General features: G+C 34.8%; 1 protein-coding gene across 3 annotated transcripts in view; it reads left to right on the plus strand.

Moving 5' to 3' along the window:
• FSTL5 (follistatin like 5) overlaps positions 1 to 23,881 on the plus strand; it is a 673,395-nt gene that overhangs the window by 234,789 nt on the left and 414,725 nt on the right. The window lies entirely within an intron of this gene.

Raw genomic sequence — 23,881 nt, forward strand, 5'->3', positions numbered from 1 at the left:
TTACAAAAACAAAATAAACCTATTTCCTCCCTTTCATCCTTTGTATCATTGCTGTCATTCATTTCCTTAGGTATAAGCATACATACCTAATCAAATACTTTTTTGGTATTATTTCAGATAACTTATTTTCTGTTACATAACTTAAGAATAAGAAAAATAAAGGTTTTTATTTTATTTTTATTTAGTGCTTTTTTGATACCTTGCTTTTGTTATGTAGATCCAAGATTCTGACCTATATAATTTTCCTCTTCTCTAAAGAACTTCTTTTAAAATTTTTTGCAAAATGGGTCCATTGGCAAGAAAGTCCTTCAATTTTTGTTTGTCTGAGAGTCTTTATTTCTCCTTCAATTTTGAAAGATAATTTTGGAGGGTGCAGAATTCTAGGTTGGTGGATTTTTTTCTCTCAACTCTAAATAAATCACTTCACTCTCTTCTTGCTGTATGGTTTCTGAGAAGCTGTCAGATACAATTTCTATCTTTGTTCCTCTGTAAGTAAGGTGTCCCTACACACACATACTGTTTCAGGCTTTTTTTTTTTTTCTTTTTCTTTGATTTTTTGTAGTTTGAAAATGATAAGCCTAGGTCTAGGGTTTCCCTCACTCCCTTCCCTCCTCCTTCTCCCACTTCTTCTTCTTCTCCTTCTCCTTCTTCTCCTTCTTCTTCTTTTTCTTCTTCTTTTTTTTTAAAGATTTTATTTATTTATTTGACAGAGAGAGACACAGCGAGAGAGGGAACTCAAGCAGGGGGAGTGGGAGACGGAGAAGTGGGCTTCCCGCTGAGCAGGGAGCCCGATGTGGGGCTCGATCCCAGGACCCTGGGATCATGACCTGAGCCGAAGGCAGAAGCTTAACGACTGAGCCACTCAGGCGCCCCCTTTTTTTCTTCTTATTTCTTTGTCTTCTTCTCCTTCCTTATTTATTATGCTTTGTATTCTCTGAATGTCCTGGATCTGTAATTTAGTACCTGTCATTAATTTGGGGAAATTCTCAGTCATTTATTGTTTCAAATATTCTGTTCCTTTTATATTTCTTCTCCATCTGGTATTCCCATTATGTGTACATTACACCTTTTTGTATTTGTCCCACAGTCCTTGGATATTGGATAGTCTGCTCCTTTTCTTTATTCTTTGTTTACTTTCCTTTTTAGTTTTTGAGGATTCTACTGTTATAACCTCTGAGTCAGAGAATTTTTTTTTCTTCAGCCATGTCCAAGATATTAATAAGCCCATCAAAGGCATTCTTAATTTCTGTTACAGTGTTTTTCAATCTCTAGAATTTAATTTTGTTCTTAGGATTTCTATCTCTCTGCTTACATTGCCCATCTGTTTTTGCATGCTGTCTACTTTATCCATTATAGCCCTTAACATATTAATCATAGTTGCTTTAAATTTCTGGTCTGATAATCCCAACATCCCTGACATGTGTGATTATGCTACTTATTCTGTGTCTTCCAATTGTGTTTTTTGCTTTTAAATATGTCATGTAACTTTTTCTTGATAGACGTGATGTATAATGTATGGGGTAAAAAGAACTACTGTAATTACGCCTTTAGTAATGTGGTGGTATGATCTAGAAGGAAGAAAACCTTCTATACTCCTATGAGAAGGTCTCAGTCTTCTAGAGAGCTTTTGCCTCTGGATTATCCACTTCACATATGCCTCTCAGTTTTTCCCCTTTTCTTAGGTTGGAGAGGATGGTTAGAGTGAGCTGAAGTTGAGTATTTCTCTTCTACAGGTTATTTGGGGTCTGATAAAACCCCAGCAGATTAGGCTATCCCTAAACTGTTCACTGTGAGAGCAAACCTTATTAAGAAGAACAGAGTGCTTTCTCATATTTCAAAGTGGTTGCTTCCCCCCCACACCCCCCCAAACATGAGGGGATTTTTTTTTTCTCAGTATTTACTGTGAGATTCTGGTTAAGCTCCTACAGGTAAAACTCATAAAAATGGTTTGGGTCCCTTATTTGTGGGTACCCCTGAAGTTTCTTAACTGTCTGACTTATCCACACTCAGCCTCAGCAACTTATTTGTTACAGTTTAATTATTTTTTTTTTTTTTCTGGCACTCCTTTGGTAGCTTCTGCTGGTCTCTGCTCTGGAAAACTGTGACTCCCTATACTTGCCTGTCTGTCTTCCCAATCCGGAGGCAGCAGTTCGCTGGGTATCCTCCCTTCTCTAACAGATCCAAGAAGAGTTGTGGATTTTTCGATCTGTTCAACTTTTGACTTGTTAGGACACAGTGATGATTTTCAAGCTCCTTACAAGAGGAACTAGAAACCAGAAGTCCATATATTCTGGTTTAAAATTTCTCTTTCACCTCTTGTTTTCAATTGCAATATTGTATTCTAAGCAGGAAGAAAATAATCACACTCTCCTTAATACTGTGTGCTTTCCAAACATCCAAAACATATTTTTAATGGACTTTACCCACAAATAGATCAGTCAGCCATGTTGTCACTGAAAATCTATAATTCACTATTGACCTAAATGGGATAATACATGGGGCATGTTGGAGTGGTATATTTTGGAGCCAAAATGAAACCAAACTGTTTATACATTTCAGTGAACCATTAAGCAATAACCCTCATACATGGTTAATCAGAGAATTCTACTGATAATAATGCCACACTCCATTATGTAGAGTGTGGCTTTTTCCTCAACTGGAAATATAAGTCGAGTTCTGTAAAATGATGATTCCAGTATAAATGGAAATAGAAATGTGTAGAAGAAATAAAGATAAAACATGCTTAAAATCATTTTTATTTTTAATTAGTTTTTTTTTTATCTATTTGAATAGGAAATATCCTAGATATGGTAATCTTGTTCATCATTATTTAAAGTTTTTATGTTTCCTTAATAAAGAACTTGCCATGGTTACTTTGGATTTATAGGTAATATTGTTGAGTTGAAATATTTATTCTGGATTTTTAACATAATACTATTGGGATAAACAAGTATAAAATAGCAAAAAGATAAGAAAATTCTTAGTTAAGAGAGATGCCAAAAGCTGTATGAATGTTTTCAGTTTTCCAAGTATTACAGTTTTGCTTTGGTACAACAGATGAAGTTTCCAAATAATCTAATGTCAAGAATTAGTTGAGGATTTATGGTTTTCAAGTAGCAGGTCACTAGTGATTTGAGAAAATCTTGAATTAGAGAGGAACAATTTAAGATAAGACAAGTTATCAGCTTAAAGTCCATTACTGTTGGCTTAGGTCTTACAAGATGAAAATATATACACTTTTTACTGGTGTTCTCAGAGTCTGGATAAAGTTGACCAGAGGATAAGGGTAAAGGGTAGCTGGAGAAGGACTTTTTTTTTTTAATTTTATTTATTTATTTGACAGAGAGAGACAGCAAGAGAGGGAACACAAGCAGGGGAAGTGGGGGAGGAAGAAGCAGGCTTCCAGCTGAGCAGGGAGCCTGATGTGGGGCTCCATCCCAGGACCCTGGGATCATGACCTGAGCCGAAGGCAGACGCTTAATGACCGAGCCACCCAGGCGCCCCTGGAAAAGGACTTTTATAGTGATTGAATGCTATGTAATCAAATATAATAAATACTAAACAGTATTCTGTTTGTAAAGCAGGTGAATATTTCTGTCTTAAAACTGCCTGATCGGGGCGCCCGGATGGCTCAGTTGGTTAAGCGACTGCCTTTGGCTCAGGTCATGATCCTGAAGTCCCGGGATCGAGTCCCCACATCGGGCTCCCTGCTCAGCGGGGAGCCTGCTTCTCCCTCTGACCCTCCCCCCTCTCATGCTCTCTCTCTCTCAAATAAATAAATAAATAAAATCTTAAAAAAAAACAACTGCCTGATCAAATAGGAATTTTAAGTGATCAAAAAGAAAAGGGTCTGACCCACTTAAGAACTAACATCAAATATTAGTTTGAGGCCATTTTATAATATCCTCTGGATGCCTGCAGACACTGTTAATAAGTAAACTTTGAGGGTTAACGCAAATTAACATTTAAGAAATTGCTCTATTCAGAATCAAGGAATCATGCACGAGAAACCAAATACAGAAAAAAGTATTTTCTGACCCTGACTATAACACAGAATACTATGTTGCATATGTAACACCTATTGTGACTGTAATCAAGCCAGATGGCCTGAGATAAGCATGTGAAAGAGAAAGGAGTTTTCTTTCATAAAAGGAAACAAAACAAAACAAAAAGGACAGTGACCTGAGTCTTTTCCCGCTATTAGCAGAATGTCAGGACTTGTGTATTTCTTCACTAGAGGTATTTAGAACAAGACAGTGTGCTGTCAGAAGAAAAAAAAAAATAGCAAGAAATGGGGTTCAAATGTCAAGATCAGAAAAATCAGCACTAATTTAAACAGTGATTTCTAAAAGTTAAAAGTGAATGAGAAGGAATGAGAAAGATAGGTGTTTGTATACCTTTTGTTTTTTGTGTTACTGTCTTATATGGTGTTCCAGGTAATTAGTATAGTGTGTTCTTAAAAATATAAAAAGTATTTACCAAATACTCTTGAATCCCCAAGTCCTGAAGTTTACTGATGCAACTCAATTCGTAATTACTCTTACCCTGTGTGTGTGTATGTGTGGTGCGTGTGCGTAGTGAGTAAACAACAGAATGTTGAGTTGAAATAGAATTATCATACTATTGGCTGGATATACTAAATAGCTAAATTATTTGGCTTTGACCAATCAGAGTTGTTAAAATTAAGTTCCATTCCTCAGCAATATCACAGATTACTATATCATGGAACATTGTAAAGTTAATATTTTTAAATTTTACAGAGTCAAATTTACTTTTTATTTTTTTGCTGCACAGTCCTATGGTTTTAACACATTTATAGATTTGTGTAACCACCTTCATTATGAGGATACAGTGGAGTTCCTTTATCCACCCCAAATTCCCTTTGCTCTTTGTAGTCACACACTCTCCATACCCCTACCTGAGGGCAACCACTGATCTCATCTCTTTCCCTATAGTTTTGCCTTTCTCAGAATGTCATATGAATGGAATTGTAAGGTATGGGACAATTTGAAAATGGCATCTTTCACCAGCATAATGCCTTCGAGATTCATTTATGTTGTTTTGTATCTCAATGGTTTGTTTCTTTTTATTGTTGAGTAGTATTCCATCATATGGGTATTGCAGTCTATATCCATTTACCTGCCAAAGGACAGTTAGGCTGTTTTGAGTTTTTGGTGAATAAGAATAAAGCAGCTATAAACATTTGTGTACAGGCTTTTGCGTGGACATAAGTTTTTATTTCTCCAAAGTAAATATCTAGTAATGGATTTGTTAGGTCAGATGGTAAGTGTAGGTTTAACTTACTAAAAAAAGGCCTAATTGTTTTCCAGAGTGTCTGTATGATTTTACAATTTAGCAATATATGAGTGATAGCTTAATATATTTTTTAAAAAGACTAATATTAGATAGATGAGTCAAGGTTCTATTATATTTAATAGTTATGTCTTGTGTTTGATCAATGTAGTAGACAGAATAATGGCCCTCCAAAAGATATTCAGGACCTAATCTATGGAAAGAATAAATATCACCATATATGGAAAAGGTCTTTGCCAATGTGATTAAGGATCTTGAGAAGGATGCCTGTGGACATGGTAAACAAATAACCATTAAGTGTTAATGAAAATTAACATTTAGGAAATTACTATCTTTAGAATCAGGCAGGAGAAACATTCTATTCTTTCTGTAGAACTAACATTTTAGTGAGAGAGAGTAGTCTAGAAATAAATAAATAAATATTAAATATAATTGTGCTAAGTGTAAGCAAGAATAACTGATAGGGAAGTGTCCTAGGTTAGAAGTTTTTGGATGGTCCGTCACATAAAATGACATATGAGCAGAGAATTGAATGAAGTGAGGTGTGCTAGTCATGTGACAATACAAGAAAAGTAAGTTTACCACAAAATGTAAAGGTATTGAAAATGTTCTGAGGCAAAAGCATACGGCATGTGTCAGGACATTACTCCACGGTCTGTATGACTGGAGAAGAGTGAAGAGGAGGCTGAACAGAGATGATGTTAGAGGTCTGCCTGAGATGAGCTCTCACTTTGCTAATAGTATGGATTTATCCCTTTATGTGAGAGAAAGTCACTGGAATGCGTTGCCTGGGGAAGTACAATGAACAGATTTACACAGTTGACTCTTGAACAACCCGGAAGTTAGGGTCTCCAACCCACAGCAAATAGGAAAATCCTTGTGTAACTTTTGACTCTCCCCAAACTTTACTGAACAGTTTACTATTGACCCAGAAACCTTACCAATAACATAGTCAATGAACACTTATTTTGTTGTTATATGTATTATATCTTATATTTTACAATAAAGTAAGTTGGAGAAAAGAAAATGTTTAAGAAAATCATGAGGAAGAGAAGATACATTTACAGTGCTGTACTGTAAAAAATCCACATAGAAGTGGACCTGCGCAGTTCAAATCTGTGTTATTATGATAATTAATTTGCAGGTTGAGGAGAGTGAAAGGAAGCGGTCCAGGTTGGAGGCTATTAAAAGTCTATTCACTAGGTGAGAAATGATGCTGACTTAAAGCACTGTGATAGCAGTGAGGTGAGAAGAATTTCTTGGATTCTGAATGTAATTTGCAAGTAAATCCAATGAGATTTGCTGCTGCTAGTCTAATATGAGGTGAGTGTGGGATGAAACAAAGATAACATCAGTGTTTCAGATGTCAGAAATCAGCTAGCTATTTCTTGACCGAGGAAAGACTGTAAAAGAACAAGTTCAGGAAAGAGAGAAAGCCACAGTTTGCCTTTTAGAGTTAATATTACATATTCAAATGGACGTTTTGAATGGGCAATTTAAAATGCAAATCTAATATTTAGGGAATATTAGGGAATCATTGCAGAAAAAATTGAAAATCTCCAGAAAATATAAATTTCTGAGCCCAGTGGCATCATCTGTAAGCTTAGGGTGGATAATATCCATGTTAAATAATCAATGGAAAAATTATTTGAGATATTATAGAGAGAGGAAGTTTTTAGAATTTGCTATCATTCTTATTAATTTCATTTAAATTTATATCCATAGGAATGGACATTTACATTGAAGAAAATGTAGGGGCACCTGGGTGGCTCAATTGGTTAAGTGTTAAGCATTGGACTCTTGGTTTCAGCTCAGACTCAGGTCATGATGTCAGGGTCCTGGGATTGAGCCCCATATGGGGCTCCCTGCTCAGCAGGGAGTCTGCTGCTCCCTCTCCCTTTGCTCACCCCCACTGTGCTCTCTCTCTCTCAAATAAATAAAATCTTTAAAAAATAATAAATTGAGTAAAATGTGATCTTTTCAGGAATACTACATCAATAAGCTTGATGTTCCACCTTAGATGCTATTAAGATATTTTATTTTACATTTTATAACCAGAACTCTTTTACCTTTTTTTTTTTTTAAATCTTAAATTTCACAAATCATGTTTTATCTTTCTTTTTTTCTTTTTGGTTTTAAAATATATGTGTTTTGTTGTTGTTATTGTTAGTTTTCCTAGTTTGCTTTAGGAGGATGCAAAATGTAAATAAATCAAAAAGATGATTCCCTTTACACAGTTTAGGTTATACCAGTTGATCAAAAATCAAGAGATCATACAATCACCTCCTCTGTGGTAATCTTTGCATGAACAGTTCTTCATATGAAGAATTGAGGAAATTACATAGATGGCTAGAATAAAAATAATACCCAATAATATTTGCAAAATCATGATTGGTTCTTGTATTTGAGCTTCTCAGTTCATCAAAGTATAGTGCATGTGGATACACATTATTTTCATAATTAATAACCAAACTAGGAAAGGGAATGGGGAAAAAGATCATATTACTCTTCATGATAGAATTATAAATATATTCATAAATCTGTATAAATATAGAGAGCTGTTTAAATACAAATAGAAATGCACTTAACAAAACGGAGCATTGGATTAAATTTTTAGTAAGTTATTCAAGACAAGATTATTATTAAACAATTTTTTTAAGTGAAGTATGGAAAATTTAAATGTTTATTTAAGGTAGAATTATTTTTCCACTTACTGGGTAAAAATATATTTTTATATTATATATTAATTTTATATTATATTTTATATTATATAATTTTATATTACATATCAATTTACATTAATAATGTAATTATATGTAAATAGAAATAGACACACTTTGTTCCATGTGTTTCTTATTTATAATAGTGTTATGTATTTTGTGCAGCAATATATAGGAGAAAGTGATGATGGTTTTATATAAGAAATTTAAATAACCTAAATACTGTAATTTTCAAAAATATTGAAATTACTAAAAAATGAATGTTTTGATTACTATTTTAAACAACAGCACATTTAAACATTGCACTGTAGCACAGACATTTTGTTGTTGTTTTTAGTGTAAGATTTATTTTAAGACATGAATATTTTAGCTGCCTTAGAATGCAATTCAAATAGAGATAATTATTGGTGCAACTGACATAAGAGTTATACAAAGCCTTACAGTGCTACCCTAATCATCTCTTGAAACTTTTTTCTTTATTTAATGTTTTTTCATTGGTCAAGTGTACTTTAATATTTCCTCCTGATGATAATTTAGAAAATGGTTTCAAAAATTATTTGAATGCTGTATACACATTCTGTAAAACATTCAAATAGAGCCATAGGTTTGCCTACAGAAATATCTTTAAGAATATTTCTGATGATTTATTTAATAATTCTTAATTCTTGCTTTTCGCCTTTTATATAGAATAGCAGAGTTATTTTTGCTTGGATTTATGTCTAAAATTTTGTGGTTTTAATTAAAAGATTTAATGTGCAACAAATTTATAACAAATTTCATATTTTCATATGTTTATAGTTTTATGAGTAGTGTTATACCAGAAATGAGAAAATATGAATGAATGACTTCCAGTTGTGGCTGTGTGATGCAATAAATAACATGAACAACCATCCAAACCGAACATAATGCCACAAATGTCACATAAAACCCAAACACTTTTGTAAATCAATTAGTTAAATAAAAAAAAAAAAAGGCAATTTTCATAGGTCAAAAGCAAATTAATAGTGGGAATCCAAAATTGTGAACAATCTCTGAGGTCACCAGTTGATCAATAAGCATTGGCTACATCTGGTGATATTGAACTTTCATATTTTCAGTTACTTTAGGCCAAAAGTCCATGCAAAAAAGGAGAGTCTGATAGAACACCCTTACCTAATGTTGACTTTCAAAAGCCATAACAAAATGAAATAAAAACATATCTAGTTTTCAGAGGAAGCCATAAGTAATCTCTCTATATTAATCTTGGAAATAGGTAGGGAAGAAGAAAATACTCTTAAAAATAATCATTACAAACTATCTCTCCATTGAGATTCTGGTTTTAATTCACACAATAGCCACACTATGAAAAACATCAGTGATTCCATTTTAAATGGGATTTGGGATGGTAGTGTCAGGAAAAGGCAAACAGTACAATGGTTTTCTTTACAAACATTTACCTTAGCCTCTATGCAGTTCCACAGAGAAAAAAAATATCAAATATAACTCCAATTTGAAAAAAAATATTGTTCACATAATTTAATAAGAGAACTTGAGTGAGAACCAAGAGAATAAGAGATGGGGTAATCATCTGCAGATATACAAAATCAAATAACTACTTTTAATATATATATAAAAAGAAAAAAGTTATTAAACATAATAAAAGAAGAACTAAAGCCTATAAAATGAACAAGCAGTTTTTAAAAATTAAGTAGAAATTATAGAATCTATACAGTGTATACATATATATATATATATCCCCCCCACCCCGGTTGAATGGTATGTATCCTATCCAACCAGGAAGTTGAATAGTATAGATAAAGCCTTGCACAGTACTTTCTCAATAAAATCCTTTCAGAAAAGCGAGCCGAATATGAAATTTTATAAAGGTCTTGGGTGGATTCTTAAGCATTCTTAAAGCCACCACATTAGGCTTATGAAACTTCCTTCTGGATTCAATAAATTTTGTTTTTCTACAAAGCAATATATTTTGGTGTGAAAAAAAATGTGCAGTTGTCAAGGGGCACCTGGGTGGCTCAGTTGGTTAAGCATCTGACTCTTGGTTTCCACTCAGGTCATGATCTCAGGGTCGTGAGACCCAAGCCCTGTGTTGGGCTCTGCACTCAGTGCAGAGTCTGCTTGTTCTTCTCCCTCTGCTCCTCTCCCCACTTGCACTCTCTTTTTCTCTAGTTCTTTATTTTTTTAAGTGTTGCTCTTTTTTATTATGTTCTCATTCTAAAGTAAATGAATAAAATCTTTAAAAAAAAAGTGTAGTCAAATGGACAAACAGTAGTAGTTTTGTGGTTAAAAAGTTAATTTTATTACATTCTTAAAATAATAATTGTAATACTAGCTTTCAGACTATGCATTTATGATTGCCAGACACTTTTCTGTGTGCTTTCCAAGAATGAAATGACTGGTTTCATGGAAATACTTTATAAGACAGACACAATATTTATCTGTTTCACAAATGAGAGAAGTAAGGTGTATTTGTAACCTGCCCCAAATCACATAGATAATAGAAGCAAGAACCATGATTCAAACCTGTTGCTTAGTCATAAATGCAACTTACATATTCATTATATTAAAAAATAAATCAATTTGGAAAATGGATAATCTGCCTGCAGGTGGTCAAATAAACCTTTAACAAACATTTGTTAAACATTCCATAGCTGAGTCTTTTCCCTGAAAATAGAGATTATTAATTCCTGGGTACCACATAATATATTGGGCAATGTCATGATTATCATGTGTGGAAATATATGTAGGATTATGTTACACATAATATGATGTTAGGTAACTGTCCATTGTCGTTACTGTGCTGTTTTGGAAATGTTTAGGCAAATTTGCCATCTTGATTGCAGTGATTCTTCTAATAAATTTTTTAAAGTCACAATACTAAATTTTCCACAAATTAAGAATTCATTTGTCAATAAAACAAACTCAGAAATTATTCTTGATTTTGAAATTTGAAAGTAGTTAAATAAGTCTATGGAGAATTTTCATTACTGAGAATGCAAAGATGTACAGACTTTAGCTAGCATCTGTTATGCTCTACATTCATTATGTGGGGTAAAACTATATTAATATATACAGCATGTGCTAATCAATCTCATTATAAAAATTCTTTATAATACCAAACAACTATAATTCATTCATAAAGGTATTTGCTTTTATGAATTGGATAGTTGTACATAACTTGTTTGAAAGAGTGAATAGATATTTGTATAGTAGTTGATTGTTCTGACTTGGAAAAAGTAATGTGAAGATAATGTTTCTCTTCTAAGTCTAGACATATATATTTTTTTAAGATTTTATTTATTTATTTGAGAGAGAGAGAATGAGAGAGAGAGCACATGAGAGGGGGGAGGGTCAGAGGGAGAAGCAGACTCCCGGCCGAGCAGGGAACCTGATGTGGGACTCCATCCAGACACTCCAGGATCATAACGTGAGCCGAAGGCAGTTGCTTAACCAACTGAGCCACCCAGGTGCCCTAGACATATATTTTTAATATAAATTAATTATAATTTATTTTTAAATAAAATTTTTGATTTAAAACATATCTACATATTATTAAAACATATTTATGCATCAACAAGTTTTACTCTCTCTTGAATCTGTCATTCCTTTTGGGCTTGTTTTCATTATGTGAAAAATTTGACCCATTTAGTACACTTGATTAGCATCCAGCTGTCTGAGATGTTTATCAAGTAGAAAGTTTGCAAAAATAAAGACAGAGAAGGAATTAATATGTATTGAGCACCTGTAATGTGTCTAACGCTTAGCTTACTTTAATTAATCGAAGGAATCCTAATAAAACCTGTAGGTAAGTATTGTTAGCCTTACTTTACAGAAACAATTGTGGCTCGGTAAGGTTAAGTGATATTTATTAATCCATTAAGAATTTATTGAGGGCCAAGTATATGCCAGACATTTCTTCTTCCAGATATTTGGAATACATTGCCTAACAGAAAAAGCAGAAAAATGTCCTGCATGCATGAACACTATGATGTGATAGAAAATAGGCAAGGTCAAGATTAGAAGCTAGGTAATTTTTTTTTTAAGATTTTATGTATTTACTTGAGAGAGAGACAGACAGACAGCATGGGCAGGGGGAGGGGCAGAGGGGAGGGACAAGCAGACTCCTTGCTGAGCAGGGAACCCAATGAGGGACTCAATCCCAGAACCCCGAGAACATGACCTGAGCCGAAGTCAGATGCTTAAAGGACTGAGCCACCCAGGCGCCCCTAGAAGTCAAGTATTCTGATATATATGCACACACACACACACACACACACACGGTTTCTGTGATTTTTTAATGAAATTTGTATTGTGCAAGGAGATACATATAAAGTGCTGATATATACAATATATATATATGATTGAACAAATGATATTTTATCTTTGTGATGGAAAAAGGAAAACTCCTAAGTAACTTACTCTTTTGTGAAAAGAAGACATAAAGACAAACAATTACTATTTATATATCACCTAATATGTGCCAGATATTGTACTATGCACTGAGTGGTGAACAAATACATGACCTCTCTTACAGCATTTAGTCTAGAAAGGGAGGTAGCTCATGAAGTCAGTGAGATCATCAGAAACCCTACACTCTCCTGATCACTTTTCTCTGTTGTTTCTGCTATAAGAGATTTGCCTTGCAGCCTTAAAGTGAGTGTTGATATTTATCAGAGCTACAAGACCTCTTGTTCACCTTCAGTAAGAGGGTAGAAAGTGGAAAAAGGGAGATGGGAGGAGGAGGGAGGGAGAAAAAGATTGGAGGTGAATGGAGGAGGTGGAGAGGATGAGACGGAGACTTTACTCTCAAATATAATTTCTGCATGTAAGTCCAGTTATATCAACTTAAGCTACATATAATCTGGACAAATACCTACCTAGGAGAATGCCAAATGCTGATATTTTAAAACTGGCACAGTCCTGGGCTATCCATGATTGATTATTAGACTATGGTTTCTCAATCTTTGCACTATTGATATTTTGAGTTAGAACATTCTTTTTTATGGAGGGCTCTCCTCTGCATTGTAGGATGTTTATCAGCATCCTTGATCTCTACTTATTAGATGTCAGTAACACTCCCAAGTTTGTGACTACCAGAAAGGTCTTCAGACATGGCTAAAAATTCTCTAGAGAGCAAACTCACGCTTGGTTGTGAATCACTGCTGTTAGAATAATCAGGGCTTAGAGCTGGACAGATAGGATGGGTGGTGAAAGTCAGCATGTCAACAACAGCGGTATTATTTCTTTTTTGCTGATAAAGAAACTGAGACTTAAATAAGAAGCTTGTTATGGTTGCCCAACTAGTAATCCGAGATCTGCCTAAATATGAAGCCAATGTTCTAATAACTTTAATATATTTTCCCTCCTTAATAGTTATCACTCTCTGAGTATCTTTTATGTTCTAAAACATTTTCACATAATTACTACATTCTTCCTCACAGCTGCCCAGTGAAATAAGCATCATTCATTATCTTTTCAGAGTCAGATTATTACTGCATCAGATGACTGAGAACACAAGGGTAGCACTATCAAAATCTGCCCAGGAGACCAAAGAACGTTGCTAAAGGAGAGGTTAGTTTGTGAAACTAGAGGACTAAGTATGGCCTGGGACATATCCAAAGAGACCACACAAAGAAGAGGGTCTAGGTCTAGCATTTACAAATAGACACAACTGTGAGAGGGAGTTGCATTAAGGAATTACAATGATTTATTGCAGATAGATAGTACAGAGGATAAGGTGCTTGGAAGAGGCAGAATGTACAACCACCTACATCATGATTTGGGTACTATCCAGTTGGTGATAAAGAGTCATTGAAAGAATATGATAAAAAAATTAATAATAGTATCAAGTTGTTAGTAAATCACTTTGACAATATTGTGGAAATTAGATTTGTGAAGGAGGTGGGGATTATTTGACAGAGAGAAGAATAAGGAGGTTCAGACAGGATTGGGTGAAAGATGATAAGCACCTAAACTAAAATGACATTAGTGGATTTGAAGAAAAAGCCAAGTGCTATGCAGACTGAGAAAAGAAGATCTGTAATAGATGTTAAATAATTTTAAATAGTAAAAGAAAGAAAAGGTAACACCTAGATTTTTGGCTTGGCCATCTAATTGGTACAGTACACTGATAATGGGATATAGGGGGGAAAAAGATAGTGGCAGGGAAGGAGAGGGGCTTTAGAAGGCACATGGTTGTAGATGATGAATAGAAGGAGGAATGGAGAATTACCTCACAATGTATTCTTGTCTCATTTCAAACACTATGTTCATTTAACTATCTCCCTAATTTAAAAAAGGGCATTACAGTTAAAATTATGCTATTTCTGCATATATATGTAGAAATGTGTATATATATATATATTATACATATAATCACATATATATATTTGATTAGAGTTTGGGTTGATTACCTTTATCTTTTTTTTTTAAAGATTTTATTTATTTATTTGACAGAGAGAGACAGCGAGAGCAGGAACACAAGCAGGGGGAATGGGAGAGGGAGAAGCAGGCTTCCCGCTGAGCAGGGAGCCTGATGTGGGACTCGATCCCAGGACCCTGGGATCACGACCCTAGCCGAAGGCAGACGCTTAACGACTGAGCCACCCAGGCGCCCTCCTTTATCCTTTTTTGATGCAGTTTTTGTTTATGAATGTAGCTGACAGCATACTATTGGCAGAAATTTATATTGTGCCTCTCTCACTTTGCATTATATTATATGCAAATCCCTATAGTCAATATTTCATTTTCTCTAAGTTTTACACTATAAAATCCTGAAGTAAATATCTTAGAGTATGATTTTTTTTCTGTATGTAGAACTCTTTCCTAAAGATAAGGTCTTAGTTGGTTTATAGAACCAAAGTTTATGGATACATATTGTTCCTATTCTGTATCCCTTCCTTTCTCTCATAAAGGACTTCATTAAATTATTTTCACACAAATAATATTTAAGTATCCCATATACTTTTCTCCATGTCAAACATTAACACAATTATTTTTCATTGTTTAAATAATAGCCAAATATTTACAATCAAATATATATATATATATATATAATTTTTAACATATTTGATTAGTTCTAAAGTAAAACATAATTTCCACATATATTCAAAATATCTGTATTTCTTTATTTTTAAATTGCCTGCCCATGTTTTTGTTCAAATATCCATGTGTCTGTCACATAGAAAGTGTTCATTAAGTTAATTAGTAATTAATGATTTGAGACACTGGTGAATTAAATATATTAATACCATGTGTTACTTAGGGCATTAATTTTAAAAGAGTATATTATCTATTTAGAGAAACAGATAATACATAAAAGATAATTTCAAGATGACAGTTAAGCAGGAAAATAAAATAATATTGTAAAATTCACTATATAAATATAAAATGTGTATGTATGAAACTGAGAACACTTAATAAGTGCCCTCAAATGATAAAGCAAGGGGTTGGGATTTTAACTAAAGCCTGGAATACTTCATACTATTTCTGTCTCTCTCCTCCTGAATTAACAATAAACTTCAGTATTCCCAGAGGCAAATAAAAGAGGGAAAAAAGACATTTTATTAACTAAGTATAAATCATACTCGATGGTTGCTTTCATGGTCTTCTCCTTTCTTCTTTCTTTAGAGCTTAAGACAGAGTGAAAAAAAATTGCCATTTAATTGCATAACACAAATTAATAAAAGTGAAAATCACCATTTTTCTAGTCTTTTTATCTTCCTTTATTTGCCCAACTGCAATATATTGCAAAATGGGTTGATCTTGTATTAGTCCTATACAGCGGAAAGTAACAACTTGATATTAGAAAGTTGTTGAAAGAAATTTAACATTTAGGAAGGAAAATGTATATGCAACTAAATATGTTTTCTATTTTAATTTTCTTTTTTCCACTGGTAAAGTTATGGTTGAAAGACAAGGCTTGCAGGGGCGCCTGGGTGGCTTGGTCCTTAAGTGTCTACCTTGGGCTCAGGTCATGGTCCCAGGGTCCTGGGATCGAGCCCCACATCGGGCTCCCTGCTCCGCAGGAAGCCTGCTTCTCCCTCTCCCATTCCCCTGCTTGTGTTCCCTCTCTCGCTGTCTCTCTCTCTCTGTCAAATAAATAAATGAAATATTAAAAAAAAAAGAAAGAAAGAAAGACAAAGCTTGCAATGTGTGAGCCTAATGGTCCTGAAAATCCTGACCACAGAATTGGCCAGCCGCATCCCTGGGGTACCGACATCTTTCTCCTGCAGAATGCAAGCTCCTGCTGGAGGAGCCGAGTAGGCTTGCTGCTGGCAGATGCGCAGGTCCCAGGGGAAAAGTGAGTGGCGCTGCGACAAGTTTGCCAAATTATGCTTCGTAAATTTACAAACAAGATAAAGAACTCTACTTCTCAAGAGCAGAGCAGGTAGGAATGAGAGTGTGAGGTAAATCGCTTCTCATGGAAATCAAGAACTAGAAAAAGCAAACACTCTTATCCCTCTTCCCCAGGCTGAATTTCTCCCACACCATTCTTTTTGTTTGCTCGCATCATATCCAATCTGTCAATTCCACTGCCAGCATGCCTCGCACATCTCATTCAGCCTCTCAGTGTACTCTATTTCTGTTGTTGTAACTATTGCAACAACTTCTAACTGATTCTTCTGCTTTTCCCCTTTCTTATTCTGTGTTGGCTTTCTCCATGAGCTGAATACAAATATTCATCCTCCTACACAGTGTTGATGCTGAAACCCCTTGATCAAACAAACAAACAAACCTGATCTGTCATCATATGTAACAAAAATCAGTCTGCAATCCAAGGTTTTCTATCCTCTGACATCAACCTACCTATTCTATTATCATTATTCAGTGTTTAGCTTGAACAAGATCGTTTATTTATCCCTAAGCACAGCCATTCATTTCCTAAGACTGTGCCCTTTGATTGTTTTTCCTATATACATGTAACAATACAACAACATAGAGAATTTATATTTATATTGAAATATGAATACTTTTTTTTTTAAGATTTTATTTATTTGACAGAGAAAGACACAGCAAGAGAGGGAACACAAGCAGGGGGACTGGGGGAGGGAGAAGCAGACCCCCCGCGGAGCAGGAAGCCCGATGTGGGGCTCGATCCCAGGACCCTAGGATCACGACCCCAGCCGAAGGCAGATGCTTAACGACTGAGCCATCCAGGCGCCCCTGAAATATGAATACTTAAATGTCATAACTGATAGAAGAATGGCAGGCTGCTTTGTTGCATATAGATGAGGAGTAGGGATTTCTGTAAAATGAGCTTTATGTGTATTTAGGGATTATTACGTATGAGAGCCAATTTAATCAAGTCAAATTGTGGCATTATCACAACATTTGGTACAGAGAGTACTTTATAGTGAATGGAGAATTTATGACACACACTTTCTTCACTCATTCGTAGCTTTATCACTTTTATTTTTCAGAGTTTGAATTACAATAAAAGTGCTTTTGTCAGTTCTCTACTTACTTTCAGAAAAAAAGAGAAGAGACAACAACTTAGATTTTCCAAGTTCTTTGCAATTTCAAATCCTCTTATACTGACTTCTTGTAGATCATTCCTGCACACATTGAACATGGTATCTACATACATTAAATATTGATATTACATGCTTGATTTTGGTAATGATGTTATTACTTCTTTAAAATTGACATTTCTAACAAAGTGCTGAACTTCTTTTACTGTACCCAAGCTATTAATTGCCCAACAATTATAGATTCAAGTCTAAGTGTAATAATTATTTTTTCTCTTTGTTGTATTCTATTAAAAGCAAAAATGAAATACTACACTTGTTAAAAAAGGAATATATTTCATAAGGTTTCAAAAGTATATTTTATCTGTACATAATTAGATGAATTATTTAAATTTGTTTCTATAATATTTATCAAATGGGAAGTATTTACATAAGGAATTCATTCCCATTGACAGTTAGTTTGATCTCTGTATTACAGTTCCTTCTAAAGTAGGAAATTGAATTCTCCTGCGTATGCTATGTCAGTTTTACCAGGTAAAGAAAGACTAATGATGTCAGATTACTTTTCAGTGGGACAGAATGAACTAAATTTGCATCAAGGGAGAAATGATTTCTTAGCCATAGACACATGCATTGATCAGATTGTGAGTAGTTTATTCTACGTATTTATATATTTTCCTTCCTCTTTCTGTCAACTATTATTATACCACATTTATCATCAGAGAATTAAAGGGAGAAAGCCACTCCCAAAGACTGCTTTGAAAGGAGTTGAAGTTTGCCCACTAAATCCTCCAGCTGCTTCTCTAACAAGAATCCAGAAGGAAGAGTCAACCTCTATGCATGAAAAATACGATATTTTATGATACAATCTGATTTTTTCCCCAAAAACTGGCCTGCTGAAGTTTTGGTATCATATTTGAATGATTAATATTAATCATTAATATTAATAATATTAATATAATATAAATATTAATATCAGAATGATTCTTTTTTTAATTTGAATGATGTTATCAAACTATCATTTAGAATTTCTGACAAGAAAAGAAAATTACTCTCCAGTGGAACTAGTAAAGAGATGATATCAGCACAAATATTTACAAATGTAACACACAAATCACTGAACAAAGAAATGATATTTAAGAATACTTGGTTGTAATATTGCCTTCAATGTTGTATTTTTGAGAAATATATTATGCTGTGTTTGTGGAGGGGAGGATAGTAATAAATGCATAATATCCATCCAAGATTTCTTGGGCTATAAAGCAAATACTTGAGCTGTTGCAGGTATATAGCTGAGTATTTACCCATTGCTAAACAACACTCTGTCAGCATTTCCTGTAGTGTGGGCCCTGTAAATATAGAGTATTATGAGGTGTTCTGTGAAAAACAAAGAAGGCAAATGCATTTAAGAAATGTTATATACTTTATACCCTTCTTAGAGATCCACTAGACAGAATATAAATGCACAAACAAGAGGAATGGTTAAATTGAATTTTATATATCCCCAAAGTAGAGTATTTTAGAGCCCCATTGTCACTACCCTGATTTATGCTACTATTACCTTTAATATGAACTCCTCTTAATTCAGCTTCTTGCCCCCATTTCTAAGCCCCTGGAAACTTTCTCTACCTTGAACCAAAATTGACTAATATAAAAAGGCAAATCTGACCCTATTATTTCTTAACTCTTCAAAGCCTCCCTATGCTTTTGTTTTAACATCCAAACTCCTTAACATGGCATGCAATAACATTATTATTTGTTCAACTTCATCTCTCACCTTTAGCTTTGCATTTCAGCCAAACTTGTTTTTTTTCTTTTTTTTTTTTAGATTTTTTATTTATTTATTTGAGACAGAGAGAATGAGAGAGAGAGAGCACATGAGAGGGGGGAGGGTCAGAGGGAGAAGCAGGCTCCCTGCCGAGCAGGGAGCCCGATGCGGGACTTGATCCAGGGACTCAAGGATCATGACCTGAGCCGAAAGCAGTCGCTTAACCAACTGAGCCACCCAGGCGCCCGCCAAACTTGGTTTTAATTCCCATGCTCTCTTAAACATCTTGGAAAGCGCTCGTGTTTCCTCACTGCCGTCTCTCTTTCGTTTAACACATTCTTCTCATAATGTAGCCCTTAATTTAATTGGCATTTAATTTTCAAAGCCTTCCTTGACACCCCACCTTAACCTTTCATTCTGGGTTCCATTTCCTGCCAACATGTTCCATAGCCCTCTGCACCTGCATATCGTAGTATTTAATTGTTGGAATGTAACCATCTGCTTCTGTAAGCCTAGCAACGGTAAGTAACAGGCCTGCCTCATTCATTATTTTATCCTTAGCAGTTAGTATTATGCCTTTTACATAGCTGACATCCCCCCTCACAAGTTTTTATTTAAATTCCAGTTAGTTAACATACATTGTAATATTAGTTTCAGGTATAGAATTCAGTGATTCATCATTTACATACAATACCTGGTGCTCATCACGAGTGCCCTCCTTAATCCCCATCACCTATTTAACTCATCCCTCCACCCACCTCTCCTCTGGTAACCAACAGATTGTTCTCCATAGTTGAGTCTGTTTCTTGGTTTTCCTCTCTTTTTCCACCTTATGTTCATTTGTTTTGTTTCTTAAATTCCACATATGAGTGAAATCATATGGTATTTGTCTTTACCTGACTTATTTCACTTAGCATAATACCCTCTAGCGCTATCCATGTCATAAATGCCAAGATTCCATTATTTTTGATGGTTGAGTAACATTCCAGTGGTGTGTGTGTGTGTGTGTGTGTGTGTGTGTACAAATACATATATCTCTTTATCTATTCAGCAGCCAATAGACATTTGGGCTCTTTTCATTTGGACATCTTGATTTGAATTCATTTCCTAAAGTTTTGAAATTGAACAAGTGCAGCTGTTAAAATAACAAAAAATACAAAATGTTAAGGAAAAAACAAAGGATCTATGAATTGGGAGTTCGTATGTTAGAGTAAGATTGTAGAAAACAGCTTTAGGTAGTTATCACTAAGTAAGGTTACCTAGAGGTTTAGGTAACCAGATGAGGAAATTGGGAAATGTACTAAGGGTTTAAAGAAAATGTTGGAAGTTTTTGTACATGGATGTAACCCAATGAAATACCTTTTACTAAGGTTTGTCTGGTGGTGAAATGTATGGTTAATAAAAAAGATAAGTTCAAGAGCTGAGAGAGCACTTATGAGGTTTGTAAATTAACATTTGTGTAAACCTTAAGAATGGCGATGGAATGTGAGAGAGGGGAGAAGTACCCATCCACTCCTCTAGGATAGAAATGATGGCAGTGGGGAACATTGTGACTATAGGATTGTATGTAAGTACCAGAGTAATAAGTTAAGTGTTTCACTTTGATAGGCCAAATGTTCCAAATAATGAAGGCAATATCATCTTCTAAGAGACTAGGAAATGGTATTAAGAAAGCTTCCTGGAGGGAGTAGAAATGAGAGGGGGATCTGACAAGGAATGCATAAAAAAGTCTACTAACGACATTTGTCCAAATGGGGATGGGAAACTACAAATTTGCAAAGCCACTAATTAAAAATTTTATAAAATTTTATCCCTCAGTGTTCAACTGTTCCCATAGACATGAAGAATGAAAGATACATAACTATTATAGCGACACCTGGGTGGCTCAGTTGGTTAGGTGACTGCCTTCAGCTCAGGTCATGATCTCAGGGTCTTGGGATCGAGTCCCGCATCGGGTTCCCTGCTCAGTGCAGAGCCTGCTTCTCCCTCTCCCTCTGCCACTCCCTCTGCTTGTGCTCTTCTATCTCTCTGTCAAATAAATAAATAAAATCTTAAAAAAAAAAGAAAGATACATAACTATTATAGATTGGGGTTTAACAAGAATTTCTGGCTCAAAGCAGAATTGAAGAAAATAAAACTCTAAGCAAGAGAGAAGGAAGCCCCAAGGGATCTCAAGGAAAAAGACAACAGAGAGAAAAGTCAAGAGCAAAGCACTCCTCTAAGAGTGGAAGACATAGCCATGAACTAGGTATCTCCATGTATTCACAGAGCAGAACCAGTAGGATGAAAATGGTGGAGGGGTCAATTTTGTCATCTGGGAATGAGAATTAGTATTGCAGTTAGAGAGGTGAAGTAGTTCAAGGCAGTGTCTATGGAAGAAGGTAGCCAAAGTGGACTGGAGGTCAGAGTATTTTATGGGATTTTTTGCTTAGTATCTGTTTACTGTGATGGAACCTGATTTGCATAATGACAAAGATCATGTCTGCTTGTGCTGCTGTGCTATCCTCGAAGCCTATCAGAGTGCTTTGAAATAGCAAAGTCTTCCTAAATAAGCCTTTTGTGAAAGTGAATGATGCAAATAAGTCAAGGACTTTAGTGTATGAATAGCTGCCCAGAAGACTTTAAATTTGGTAGTTGCCTAAAAGTTAGATTAAAAGCCCCTTTGTCACAAGCACTTAACTGATTGGTAGTTGACATAAATAGGAAGAGGCAATAGAATAGCTGATAGAAACAGATGGCAGGAACTCCCATATAAAATAGTGGGAAAAAATAGAAGATACAAGAAGGAGAGACTTACTTACTCAATAAATATTTATTGACTTTCCACTATCTGCAAGGTCCTTGTATTAAGAATAATTTGTAAATATAACAGACATAGTTCCTGCCCTTCTGGAGCATTCGTAGTGGGGATGCAAACCTTACATTATTACATTAAATTATTAAATTAAAACTTAAGTAATTAAGAAAGAGACAGATGTGTTAAAAGATACTTATGTAGGCTTGCAGAGAAATAATCCATACAAAGATATATTTATACTGAGTAATGAAGATCAAGTAGCAGTTAGATTTATGAGAGGGATGGAGATGGCCTGGGAGGAGGTACCATTCCAGGCAGATAAGTATAATGCAGCAGTTAAGAATGTTACAAATAATTACTCCCCTCAAATTGTCTTTTGGAGATACTCAAGGAAAAAATTCTTAATGGATTGAAATATATTTTCACTGAGGTGCTCAGACCAAAATACAGAAAATATCGTTACTCCATTCTTCCCCTCCTATCTCACCTTCAATCCATCATCGGTTCCTAATGGAAACATCTTCCAAATACATATCCAATTTGAGAATCTGATCAATTCATACCATGTCTTCCACCGCCACCTAGTCCAAATCACTTTCATCTCTCCCCTTACTATAACAGTAGGTTTTAAAATACTGCTCGTCTGCTTCCAGCTTTGCAATCAGGTGATCTTGTACAAAGGCAAGTCAGACCATACCGCTGCCACTTCTGAGCATCCCAATCAATAACTTCCCAACTGCTCTGAGAGTAAATTCTAAATTCCAGGTGATGATCTACAAAGATGAGATATCTGGCTTCTACCTCAGTCGGTCTTCATCTCATCATTCCTTCCCCAACTTTACCAGGTTTAGTCCCTCGGATTGTTTCCATTCTTTAACATGCAAAACTCATTCGGGCCTCAGGGCCTTGAGTACTCTGCCTCTACCCTCTTTCCTCAGTTCTTTGCGAGCCTCCTTTTTCGTGTCAGTCAGGTTTCTGGACTGTTTTATGCCTTCTGTCTTTACTTCCCAACCAAAGTTTCAATCCTCCTTCCGGGTTTTATTCTCTATGATACTTGTTAATATTTGAATTTACATTACTTATTTACCTGTGGATATGCATACACACATTTGTAGATACAGGAGCATGCAAATAAATAATAGATGCACAGATAGAAAGAAAAACAGTCTTTCTCCCACATTAGAATATACACTCTATTAAGAGACACAAGTATTTGGCTGCTTTATTCACACTTGTATCTCCAGGTCAAGAACTGTATCTAGTCCAGTATGTGCTTAATAAATGGTTGATGAATGCATAAGTTTAAACCAAAGGGTATTTCAAAATGGCTTTTTAAAAATGACTACTTTAATGTAGACCTTCTTAAAGTCATTATTTTCTTAATTTTATAATTAAATATATTATTAATATTTCCAATATCAATATATTTAAAATATATCTTTGAAAACTATGTGTTTTTTGGTTGTGATATTCTCCATTCTCTTAAGCACATACATTTGCCCACCACCATACCTTTCTCTATGCTGTTCCCCCTACTTTCCATACCAAGACATTAGGCCTCAATTATCTCATAAGGAAAATCCTTCTTCCTTGTGATGCATGAGAATTTTCTCATCCTCCAAATGAAAGTAACTCACTATTCCTTTAGCATTAAAATATTTTGCCTATGCTTTCACTAATAATTGGTGTTCTTTACTATAGATAGATTACTTACTGTGGCTTATATTGTGTTCCTATAAGACTGTAAGCCTCTTGAAGGCATGATGCAGATAAACATTTAAAAACAAAACAAGCAAACGGATAAAAAACAGCAAGA

This window comes from Neomonachus schauinslandi, chromosome 2, assembly GCF_002201575.2.
Source record: "Neomonachus schauinslandi chromosome 2, ASM220157v2, whole genome shotgun sequence".
NCBI lineage: Eukaryota > Metazoa > Chordata > Mammalia > Carnivora > Phocidae > Neomonachus > Neomonachus schauinslandi.